The 12,285-nt window shown below is 41.5% G+C and overlaps 1 protein-coding gene, 1 long non-coding RNA gene and 1 pseudogene across 2 annotated transcripts in view; 1 reads left to right on the top strand and 2 right to left on the bottom strand.

Moving 5' to 3' along the window:
- Positions 1 to 693: 693 nt before the first annotated feature.
- Positions 694 to 812, bottom strand: LOC112470675 (annotated as a pseudogene).
- Positions 813 to 4,109: 3,297 nt separating this feature from the next.
- LOC112470367 lies at positions 4,110 to 6,612 on the bottom strand. Its single transcript, XR_003042966.1, has 4 exons — positions 5,205 to 6,612; positions 4,812 to 4,872; positions 4,400 to 4,498; positions 4,110 to 4,137 (listed from the first exon to the last, which is right to left on the bottom strand). It is a non-coding gene; the product is annotated as an uncharacterized LOC112470367 (long non-coding RNA).
- Positions 6,613 to 6,966: 354 nt separating this feature from the next.
- The window catches only part of CUNH21orf62 (chromosome unknown C21orf62 homolog), a 21,266-nt gene continuing 15,947 nt past the window's right edge, over positions 6,967 to 12,285 (top strand). Inside the window, exon 1 of the mRNA XM_006920972.3 lies at positions 6,967 to 7,453. The gene's annotated coding sequence lies outside the window, so the exon portion shown is untranslated. The remainder of the gene's footprint in view (positions 7,454 to 12,285) is intronic.

Raw genomic sequence — 12,285 nt, 5'->3', positions numbered from 1 at the left:
CCCCCAAAAGAAAGACTCACCCACGGCAGTCACTCCCTGTTTCACTGTAGCCCCCAGGCCTAGGCAACCACCAATCTACTCCTGTCTGTATGGATTTGCCTATTCTAGATATTTCATATAAATGTAATCACACCATATGCAGTTCTTTTAAACTGGCTTCTGTCACTGAGATAATGTTTTCGAGGTTTAGTCATGTTGCAGCATGTGTCAGTACTTCGTTTCTTTTTATTGCCAAATAATATGCCATTGGATAAGAATACCACATTTTATCTGTCTATTCGTCAGTTGATAGACATGGGTTGTCTCCACTTTGAGGATGTTATGAATGATGCGGCTTGGGTATTCGTGTACAAGTGTTTTGAATATGTATTTTCACTTCTCTTGGGTATATGCCTAGCAGTGAAATTGCTGGCTCATATGGTAACTCTGAATTTAACCTCTCACGGAACCGCCAGACTGTTTTCCGAAGTGGCTGCACCATCATCAATTGCTTCTTATCTTAAAAGTTTTTCAGGAGTCCAGAGATTTAATTATTATTTAATTAATATCTTTCTTATTTTTCTATGGATTTATTTATTTATTTTATTTATTTGTTTGTTTGTTTGTTTGTTTGTTTAGGTGAGGCAACCCTCGGTTGACCTCACAGATTGCAAGGACCTTGTCAGCTTACAGTCCCCTATTTTTTATTTTTTATGCCTACAGCACCTGGTCTTCCTAAGTGATCTCCTATCCAAGTACTAACCAGGCCCGGCCCTGCTTAGCTTCTGAGGTCAGATGGGGTTGAGCTTGTTCAGGGCGGCATGGCCGTAGACCGAATTTATTTTTTTAATTCGTTAATCCCATCAGGACTTTATTCAGAAGGAAGTGACAATATAAATTTAGATTTTTCTCCAAATTCCTAGCCAGTGACTCCAGAATCATTGCTGAGTAAGCTTTATTCTCTTTATTTATCTGTATTGATAAGTATTGCCTTCTTTGATATATCACATTTTTATATTTAATAAACTACGATTCTAGGCTGTTTATACTGTTCCATTGACCTATCTGTCCATGTCCAAGTTAGTGCCACATTATCTTAAAGATTAAATGTTTTAATAATGCATATGGCTAATATATCACAATATCTTCATTTCTGAAATAGTCTTTGTTTATTATCTCAACTGAACTTAAGAATACTTGTATTGACTCTTTTAAAAAATACAATGGGGATTTTTATTGCTATTGCATTAGCTCTATAAATTAAATTGAGATAAGTGATTACTTTTACAATATTTAATTCTTCTACCTTGAGACATACTAGTTCTGCAGGAGAAACTTCAAAACAAGACTTGCAGTATTTGGTGACTTGTTTGCTGTATGAACTAAAGGAGAAGGAAGAATCAAAAATGTTTTGGTGTTTGGGGCCTCAGTGATTAAGAAGAGCTTAATATGAGCCCACAGAGTATTGCTAAGGGCTAGCAAAAAGAAGAGGGAAGACTTTTCGATGTTACTTTGGAGGACAGAAAAACAGTCAATGTCTCAAAATTACCGGGGACAGATTCAGCCATACATAATAAACCATTTCACATAGTGTTGTAGCCGCCAGCCCCCAAAAGACACACGGACCACCAGAAATCAGTGGGTCTGCCAGGGGTATGCAGACCCCAAATTAAGCAGCCCCGAAATGTAGAGGTACAGGGTTTTTAAGCCCTAAATCCCATTCCTTGTTCTGCCTTAAACACAAAGGTCTATTTTTCTCTTATTCACCTGTCAACCCACAGGTCGGTTGTGCAAGCGGGGGTACAGAAGCAGAAAGCTTATTGTTAGAATGTTATGTTCCCATGGGTGATAGCCTATGTTCCCATGGGTGATAGCCTATGTTCCCATGGGTGATAGCCTATGTTCCCACAGGCAATAGCCTATGTTCCCATGGGTGATAGCCAAGCAGTAATTTTCCAGCCAGCACATTAGCAGATCTCTGGCATTCGTGGCATTAATATTCATGACTCTTGACATTTGTCAATAACCCCCACGATCCAAGACAGGTAGTAATTTTTAAATTTGCTAAGGCATACATTCGAAATTATGTCTGCTGTGTACAGGAGTAAGTCGCTTCCATGGAGAGCAAGCCTAGCCGGCTACCCAACATCTGTATCGGATCTTGCCTCTCTCCCAATCTCTGTACCTGCTGTAACGATCCTAAAGTGGTAGGAACATAGTTCCAGGTTAACTCATGGATAACGCTGCCATTAAAGTGATGTATTGTGACAAATCATGTTAGGATTCTACAAAAGTATCTGAAGGTCTGAAGACACCCCTTTGATTTTTCAGACATTCTCTCCGTTTTATAGAGGTAATTACATATAAAAGAGATACTCAAAACAATGGGGAATTTTTAAGCTCTCAGGACACGTTTTTTAAAACTATCAGGATTCTACTTGCTGGAAGAGGTGAGGATATCATTATAGAAGAAAGCTCTCTCGGGAAATGAGAAGGGCTGGGTTTTAGCTCAGAGGAAGAAGAATTTATTTTAGACTTTGAAAAGAAGAATAAAAGATGTGTCTTAGCCTGATTTCCCCAGAGAGCAGAACATTAGAAAAATATATATCTGCACATACTTTACCGAGGACCGTGGCCCCCAGGAGTGAACGAGAGTGAAGCAGTGGGAAGCTTCACAAGGTACATCATTAAGTAGCCTGGTCCCATGGGCCACCTGAGAAGCCATATGACACATGTCTCAGGACTGCCAGTCTGGTGTGAGAAAGGAGGAAGCACTTATCTGTGGACAAAAAAAAAAAAAAAAAAGCAGAGTCGGGGGGATTCTATAAAAAGGAACCTCACAAGGTGATCCGAACATAAAATTCCTAACTGGGCAGGTCATGGTGGGGAGTCACAGCCCAGGCATAGAGCTTTTTAGTAAAAGGCTTATCTTTGCCTTAAGCAAGCCCTGTCCATTGTTTCTGTGCATCTCGGTTAACACATCTTTGAAATAACCATCCTCAGGAGATCACATAATCTTGTTAACTACCTCGCAGTCCTATCCCCATGTTGCTTCCTCCCACCTCTACGTAACCTTCCTTAGTTGCCTCCTTAATCTCACATGCATAAAAGAAGCTGCAAAACCGTTGCTCTCGGGAGTATTTTAGATCTTGCTCCTCAGCACATATCATCAGTTTGTCTCAAATAAACTCATAAAAAATTCTCTACGTTTGGACATTTCTTTCATCAACGTATCCATCACCTTGCATCCCGCATTGGTTAAAAAAGTATGTATATATTCCATATATATATTCCATGAGGCATTAATTACCCAGCACTTCCCAGTTGCCCTTATGAGGATGCCGAGGGGTACCTGCTGTGTCCCAAGACACAGTGGACACAGAGGAGACAGAAGGAGCCGGCAGGTGCCACTGTGCGTGGTTGGTTGGCCCCAGGCCAGAACTGGTCACCACAGGGGTGACTAGAATAAAAAAACAAGTGTGGCTGAAAGAAGCTGAAGTGGCGCATAAGAGGTTCCTGATCCAAGATGCTTGTTGTTTAAGACGAGGTACGTCAACGTGAGCAAGATGATAAAAAAAAAACAACTCAGGTCTCTGGCTCCTCCTGGGGAAACAAGGTTCAAGTCCCTCTTACAAGAATGAGGATGCTGTGAGAAGAATGAGGATTGGGTACAAGTAGAGAAGAGTCATCAAAGCCACTGACTGGGCAGGAGCAGATGGAAAGAATGGTGGGGTAGTGGCAGGGGTCCCTTTGAAGACAAGTTCGATGAAGTTTTGGTCCTTTGCATTTGCTCCAGGAGTCTTCCCCCTCAGAGAGGAAGCTGAGAGAGCAGACTTAGGGGTTGGGGGGGTGATCCAGGCATGGGCTGGCGCGGAGCATACAGCACTGGTTGCGAGGGCGGGCCATCACAGGGTCCAGAATGGATGGAACGGATGAAGTAAAACTGAGGCCCTGAGTATAGAAGCTTCTGTGAGACGAGAGCAGAGCAGGAGCACGAGAGAAAGAACAGAGAGGAAATAGTGGCATCTTGAAGGTGGGACGGAGACACATACCGACAGCGAGGCCTAGAGCACAGTCGGCGCCGTGAGGTGAGGACATCAATGTCTGTATCCTGCAGCGAACTGAGTAACGTGGACGTTGGCGTGGCCGCCGGAGGAGCTGGGAAGGAAGAACTTGAGCTGGTTCCTGGAGTTGCCCAGGATGGAATAAATGCTAATGGAAGACACTGGTAATGACTTGGAGGTGATTAAGCCAGTGGTAGTAGAGACTTCACATAATACTACATGGAGAAAGGCTGTTGGAAACAGTGGAAGTCGAGACTTCATAGTGAAAGAGTTTAGGGAGCCAGTATGTTAATTAACAATCAAAGCAGTTGCTAAAGTTGAATGACAAAGCAAGATTTGCCTCAAGGCAGACTTACGCCAGCCTAATTTCTTCAGGAAACACTGGCGAGGGAGGTGTAGATTTTCACTCTTAGACTGGATATTATTTGAATGTGCCGTCAAGAGCCCACATTTCTCTTGTGATTACAAAGAAAGAAATAGAACAAAATCAGTTTGTTTTGAACAAACACTTGTCTACCACCCTTAACTCAGCAGCTGAACAAAACAGGCAGTCTAAGATGCGGTTTCATTAGTCTTCCCAATACTCATTTTTCCTAAATCGACTGAAACTGTGTGACCTAGTTAACACAAAGAACACATAGAAATAAAGGCTTTAGAAAGAGGGAAAAATATAAAACCTGTGGTAAATGTTTAACGTGCCACACACAGAGATCCAGCCATATTTCATGAGCAGCTGCTTGGCCTTCAAGTTTCCAGGGAGAAATTTACCTCCATCCACAACTCCTTTGCTTTTGTCACAGTGCCCCGCTCAGCAAGAGGTCCTGGGGGCCTTGATGTCATAAATAGAGAAAGTGACATAGTCATAATTGTGATAGCTCTCATTATTGAATGCCTTTTCTGTGCACAGTTTTTACACTCAATGCTTTGTGTAGTTTACCCTAGTCATTGAAATGACTGAGCAGGTGATATTATCTCTATCTTGCAGACTGGGCAGTACAGAGCTGCTCTAGGGATTCGGCGATGTCCTCAAGGCACCAGGCTCCTCCGTGTTCCTGCTCAGCCCTCCTTAGTGATAGGAGCTGCTCAGCCCTCCCAATGATTCAATAACGATGTTCAACCAGTAAGAGGCATAAGGAACAGTACCAGCTCACTTCTACTTACCTTGTCTTGGCCAGACTTAGTCACTGGTATGTCATCGAGGGTTCATGTTCACGTACAGACAATGGCGCCCATTCCATCGCGTTTAAACAGCAGAGTTTCTTAAGACATACAGATAGTTCTTGAATCATTGGGAGGGCTGAATGGACTCTAGCTGAACTCGAAGAATCACCAGAGAATTGAGCCATCAAGGGGGCTGCTGCCTCTTCCACAATCAGAAAGTGGCTGAATTAAAAGGCCACCTTATCCAACAGGAAGCCAATGCCATAAGCATCAACTCTGAGTCACGACACATCTGCCATAACTAGGAAGCAAGTCAGTCAGGAAACCACATCTACACTGTTAGCTCCCAGACTAGGTCAATTCCGCTGAGACCCATGCCAGCAATATACATGCCCAGAATTCACCTCTGGCTCCTCACCGAACTCAATTCCCAAACAAAGCCTCACAATCCTCTCTCCATGTGACTCAGTTTTAAATCAAGGATAAATGACCAATAAGACTTAAACCATTTCTGGAGCCCCAGAGGCAACGGTAGCTGAGGACTCCGTGAGTTGAGTATTTTAGGTTTCTGATTTCAATAGCAGAGGCAGGCAAGAGAGAAAGGTGTTAGAACAGAGGCTGACTACGCCAAACCCTTGTATTAGCCACAGTCGTTCTGGAAAGTTGGGAGAGTTGGCGTATAGATAGTTGTTCAGCCTCCCCTTCCTCCATCTTCAAGTGTCCCGTCCACATATATCATCTCATTGAATTCTCATAGTAAACTTTCGATGAAGTATTACTCTCCCCACTTTATAATAAGGAGACTGAGGCTCATAGAGTTTAAGTAATAATGTCCAAGAAGGTAGCAGAATCAAAGTCTGAAACAAAGTCCACCAAAAATGGTCTCCCTATTCTCACTTCCCTTGCTCCTGACTGTGATTCGCTGGCTTTCGATGAGCGGAATAGGCCTGATACTCTCCTGTTGCCAGACCTTTGCTCTAGCGATTTTTTTTAATTGCTGGAGATACTTGATCCCATGGACCACCTGAGAAGCCCGATGACATGTGAGTCGGGACTGTCTGGGGTGAGAAAGGAGGAATGTTTGTCTATCAGAGCGCATCCCCCATTGGCCAAAGAATCTCTCCACAAGGCACTACTGTCCTTTCCTCTTACATCTGACCACTCCAATCCTAGCCATCCTTTAAGGCCCAGATCAAACCACCTCTCTGCAAAGACTTCTCCAGTCTCCTTGCCAAACTGTAGTCCTACCTTCTCTAAAACTCCCATGAATTTGCTTCGTACTTCCATTCATCCATTGCCCACAATTAATTTATATAATCACCCGTTCCATATTATAACTTCCTTGAAGACAAGCACCATGACATTATTTATCTCTCTTGTCCCTTAAAGCTCCTGACACAGAGCATGAATGTGGTAAGGGTCTACTAGATGAATAATACTGGATGAATAAATTTCCCTAAAGAAGAGCTGCTCCCTTCTTTAAAATACTGGATAATCTGCATCAGTTAATTACAAAGCAATTACTCTAGTTTCCTAGTGTTGCTAATTAGGGAGACTTTCCTCTATCACCACTGTTCATCTGCTTTCTCCCGTATTTAATGAGCCCTCGTCGGTTAATGTATACAGAATATTTTTTACATATTACTTTGCTTTGTGGCTTTTAACATTTAAAAAAAAACGAACTTAAAAAAAGAGAGAGAGAGAACAGGACTCCATCTTTGGAGTTGAAATGAGTTCATTTTCTCTTTGGAATAACCATACTAGGACAATTTTTACACTAGTGCAGGCATTTGCCGTAAGTAACAATTCATCAGGCCAAAAAGAATGGAACAGATCACGAAAGTAAAAGCATCAAGGCGTCTCCATGCTCTACACTTAATCCATTCAATTTCCTGCAAAAGTAGCATTTCTTCCATTACTGTCAGCCCTTCAAGGTCAGCATACACCAGCAGTCTCCTTAGTTCCTTCTGCAAATTTTCTACTTTACAATCGCAAAAGCGTGGCCAGCAGTCGTCAGGGCAGGTTCCCTCCTGCTGTGTGGCTAAGAAAACTGGTAGGCCGGCAGCTTCCTCCTGGTTGTCATGGAAATGACCAGGGCCGCTGGCCCTCTGAAAAACGGAAAAGAACAGCAAGTGCGAGACCACACATTCCATCCTGCCCTGCAGATTAAACCAGCTGTCAAGCCAGAGTGAAGGATCGAGCGAGTTCTTCGGAGCAGAGAAGAGAGCCTGGCGTTGAAACTTCAACACGTAAGTAATTTCTCTGCTCTTCTTTTTTCAAAAGCATGTTCGGCTTGACAGAGAGTTTTTAATAACTTCAGAATTGCTGCTGCATGGCAGGAAGGGTCTGTGACGGTTCAAAGAGCCACTGTCGGGGTCACCTTCTTATGTATCTGCATTTCTTACCGGTGGCCCTCGCCCCCAAACACTTTTGGGCTTCCAGGCATGTGAATTGCTCTTTACTGAGATTCTGCCTTTAAAGGAAATGTTTTCAGCGCATTAAGCAAAGAGCGAAATGATCTTCTCACAAGTCCCTAAATAGATAAACTCGCTTCGGCTAATGTTATATAACAGATATCTCCATGCAATCTCAGCTTCTTGTTTCTGTTTTTAAAATCTGGCTAATTTTCCTGTGGGCCTGCCATGCTAAATAACGATTAAATAAAAGAGATGCGTATCATATCTCTTTTCCTTATTGTGATCACAAACAGAACCAGGAACTCTCAAAACATTAGCTTCTATTGTTCCTTTGCTCTGTTTTTACCTAATTTTATCTAATTATTTAGATAATAAATATTATCTGCTTTTCTATACAGGACTCACTAGAAAACATGGGTAGATAAGAAGAAACTACCTTTAGATAATTAACATTTGACTTGGTTAGTTAACTTTTGAAAAAAAAAATGGTCCTTTTACTCAAAAGTGAAAAAAACCATGATACTTTAGTAAAAGGCAAGACGATGTTTTAGTAAAAATCACTAGTCCTTACATGGTCCTGCATATATTTCATTGTTTAATAACCATGTTTTCGAACAGTATTTTAGCAATAAGTGTGTTGGTGTATACTGAGAAAAAGAAATAGTTGAAAAGAATTGTGCATAATATTTATAAAAACTTGTCCTTAAAAACTGCTTAAAAATATCAGACCTCATTTGTTACATTTTTTTAAATGAAAAGAATGATCTTTGAGAAAGTTTTTATATTTAGACCAAATAATGCAATATGTTTGAAAGTAAAAATATCTCTCTTTAAATTTATTTGACAGAAATTTGGCACGTCTCTGAAAATAACTGTTTCAATAAAGTATTTATGGAAATGAGTGCTTTTCAACAGCTGACCTGGATTTCCCAATTTTCTTTTCCACACCGATATTTTTATTGCTTTAAGCTGGTATAGCATCAGCTTTCAGAATCCAGTGTTTAGTGGCTCTCGTCTCTGCCTCAGTGGGGAGAACAGACAGACTACATCGCTCCATGGCTGTGGGATGAAGGGGAAGCTGTACCGAGCTGGGGGTCTGAACCCCAGTCTAATTAGCTGAGCATATACCAAGGGAAAGGCTTGAGGGGTTTGCAATCATTGGTGAATTAACCCTCACAAGGACTGTGTCAAGTGGAAAGGCGCGATAGCTACATATTTCAGTTAAGATTTCCCATTGGCTCACTCTTTGAGATCATTTTTGTCCCCTATTTTATGCCTAAATTAGCAGAAGCGGCATTCAATTAATGCCCTTATTTTAAAATCTAGTTTATAAACATCCATTTTTTTAAAGTGCTTCTGAAACGTTTGTGTATAATAGAACTCACTTGATTCCTTTTGTTTTCTATTCATCTAGCATGAGATTTCTATGCACATTTTAGGTTAAAGGCCACAGATTCTAGTAATAGAATGTGAGTCATGGAATGCCATCTGAGTAGGAACTGACCCTGCGGTGGGAAATAACACTGTAATTTTCGCCATGACTCTCTATTGTATATCTGGCTATTAGGATTCAAATCTTAGTTATTTCGGACTGGCTCTGTGACCTTGAGCAAGTTACTCAACCTCTCCGCATCTCCATTTTCTGATATGAAAATAGGACCATAATGTCTACCTTTGGGATTATCGTAAGGATTAAATGACATGAAACATGTAAAGTACTTTGAACAGTCCCTGGCACAGAAGAAGCACTCATTAAATGTTGTTATTAATAAAAAACAGTGCACAGAGGCATATCTTGTTTTACTGTGCCTCGCTTTATTGCACTTCACAGATGTTGCCCGTTTTTTTGGAAACCTTGAAACAGATGTTGCGTTTTTTACAAATCGAAGGTAAGGCCCTCCACCACCGGCTTGCTTTATGCGGTGGTCTGGAATCAAACGTGCAATATCTCCCACATACGCAGACCACCGCAATCTAGCGAGTATTGCAAGTCGTTTTTCAACACACATGTATCTCCCGCATTTCTTATTTAAAAGTACATTGCCCCTTATCGATGACCATTTTCTATAGTTAGCTAGTTTAGTCTTGGGAACACAGGGATGAGGGGCAGTGAATGTCATTACAGTAAATGTTGATACAATAACATCTCTACCTAGCAGTCTGAACTCTTGGGAATCAAGAATTGTATGGTTGACAAGTTCAAGGTGCCTGTTAGGCATTCTGGGAGAGCTGTCGATGAGATGCTGGATATATGAGCATGAAGTTCAGGGAAGAGTTTGGGAGCTGGTTAATCATCAGCATATAGGTAATATTTAAACCCATGGGTTAGCAAGCAATCACCAAGGGAGTGGGTATATGGAGAGAAGAGAGCCAGGCACCGAGCCAGGAATACACAACAATGAATGGGAAGAAAAGGAGGCACCGGCCAAAAAAACTGAGAAGGAGCAGCTATTGAGCTAGCAAGAGAAACAGGAGGATGTGGTGTCTTGGGAGAACAGAAAGTCCTTCGCTCGGGGAGGAGGGAGTGGGCAACCATGTCAAATGCTGATGAGAAGTCGAGTGAAATGAGACCAGGAAATGAACCATTGGATTTAGCATATTGAGGGGTGGGAACCTGATGAGAATGGTTCCCATGAAGTGATGGGAAGAACAGCCTGATTGGAGTGGCTCAAAGATCTAACACAGATAGGCACTGGGTTCTTTGTACAATTACAGATTTATTTAAGAAAGCTTGTTTTTAATTTCTTTAATGGTGGACTGACGAGGCCCTATTTAAAAAAACAAAACGGATTTGAGGCGGGCAAGATCTGTCATCCATGCTTCTAGCCTACTAAAGTTTCATAAAAGAGATGAGATTTGAATACCATTTAAGAGAATAAGGTGATTTCTTAGAAGATGAGAAATAGAAAACACTTCCAGACACAGGGGGCAACCTAAGCAGCAATGAGGGAGGCATCACACACACAACAGAAGACCACACACATTCATTCTCTGTCTCTGTCTCTGTCTCTGTCTCTGTCTCTGTCTCTCTCTCTCTCTCTCTCGCTCTCTCTCTCTCTGCTCTCTCTCTGTTCTCTCTCTCTCTCTCTCTCTCTCTCTCTCTCTCTCTCTCTCTCTCTCTCTCACCCCTCAGGACTTGTTCCCATAATATTCCCTAATGCCTTACCTTCCTCATTTTGATACACTTCCCATGAAAGGATTACTTTCCATTTGCATCTCTGAAATGCCTGGTCTCCAAGGTCACTAAGGAAGCCAGAATCTCCTCTGTGGCCGGGAGGTCTAAAGAATTCATTTGGACTCATGCCTAGACACCATTTTATGGGTACTCATTTAGCCCAAATTGTGATGCCCAAATTATCCACCAGAGTTCTACTGTTGTCACAGAAATAATCTTCTGGGAGGCATCAATGAGATCAAGAGGCATTCTTTTAAATAAACTCTTATTTTAGAATCATTTTAGACTTACAGAAAAATTATAAAGATAGTACAGAGATGTCTTATATACCCCATACCCAATTAATAACCTCTTACATTAGTATGGTACATTTGTCACAATTAATAAACCAATATTGATAAGTTATTACTATTAACTAAAGTCCATACTTTGTTCAGATTTCCTTAGACTTTATCTAATATATATATTAGATAATATATATCTAATTTTCGTGTTTCTCATCTCCTAGCAAAGGGATTACTCTGACTCATTTTCCTTGGCAACCTCGCACTCATATAATACTGGCCCAGTAATTTGAGCAAATTACTTTATCTAATATATATATATATTTGGGGAGGGGCGGTTCAGGATCCCACACTACCTTTAGTCATTCCCAGGAGGCATTTTAAAATCTTTCAAGAAAGCAATAAGGTTTAAATTATTTGGTTCCAATATTTATAACTAAAACCACTAGAGAAAACTTTAATTCTTACTTTTCTCAAATCTAATCGTTGGGATAGTTGAATACAGATGAAAGGGAAAAGCTAAAGGCTCACGTCCTGAATAAATAGTCAAGGTACTATATGAGATTGCAATAACGTACAACTGTTAAGTGGAAGATCTGAATCCCTTTTTATTGTTCTGGAAGCAAGTAATTAAAATACTAAAAGTCTGCCAGCTTTTCGTGTTTCTCATCTCCTAGCAAAGGGATTACTCTGACTCATTTTCCTTGGCAACCTCGCACTCATATAATACTGGCCCAGTAATTTGAGCAAAGCGCTTCCTGAGCTGATTGTACAAGACTGAACGCTTAAATGTTGGGTTGCGGGGAAATCTGCAGCAGGGACTATTATATCCCTCAACCAAGAGCAATTTGGGCACTGGCTTCTGATGCTCACAGATATCTGTGAGGTCAATACATACTAATTCTGCTCACGCTTCCCGTAGGCCCTGGGAGGGTGTGTGGAGTGAGGTGGAAAAACAGTGATCGGGCACTGGACTTGGGGCTCAGGGTCCCCATTCTAAGTGAGTACGTTTTTCAGCTGTGTTCCCGTCAGATTCACAGGAAAGTTTCAAGTAAACCACAAACCGAGACCAGGCTTGTTGATAAAGTCACAGGAGTTTGGGGATGCCGCATGGGACTTTTGCTGGATGTTGTTCAACGGCTTTCAAGGAGACCCACAGGCAAGGCATAGGATATTGAGCTCAAATTTCCTACTCTCTCACCCAT

This window comes from Pteropus alecto, unplaced genomic scaffold (genome assembly GCF_000325575.1).
Source record: "Pteropus alecto unplaced genomic scaffold, ASM32557v1 scaffold3, whole genome shotgun sequence".
In the NCBI taxonomy this organism is placed as follows: domain Eukaryota; kingdom Metazoa; phylum Chordata; class Mammalia; order Chiroptera; family Pteropodidae; genus Pteropus; species Pteropus alecto.
Note: the sequence above shows the minus strand (reverse complement) of the source record. Positions and strands in the feature narration are given on the sequence as shown.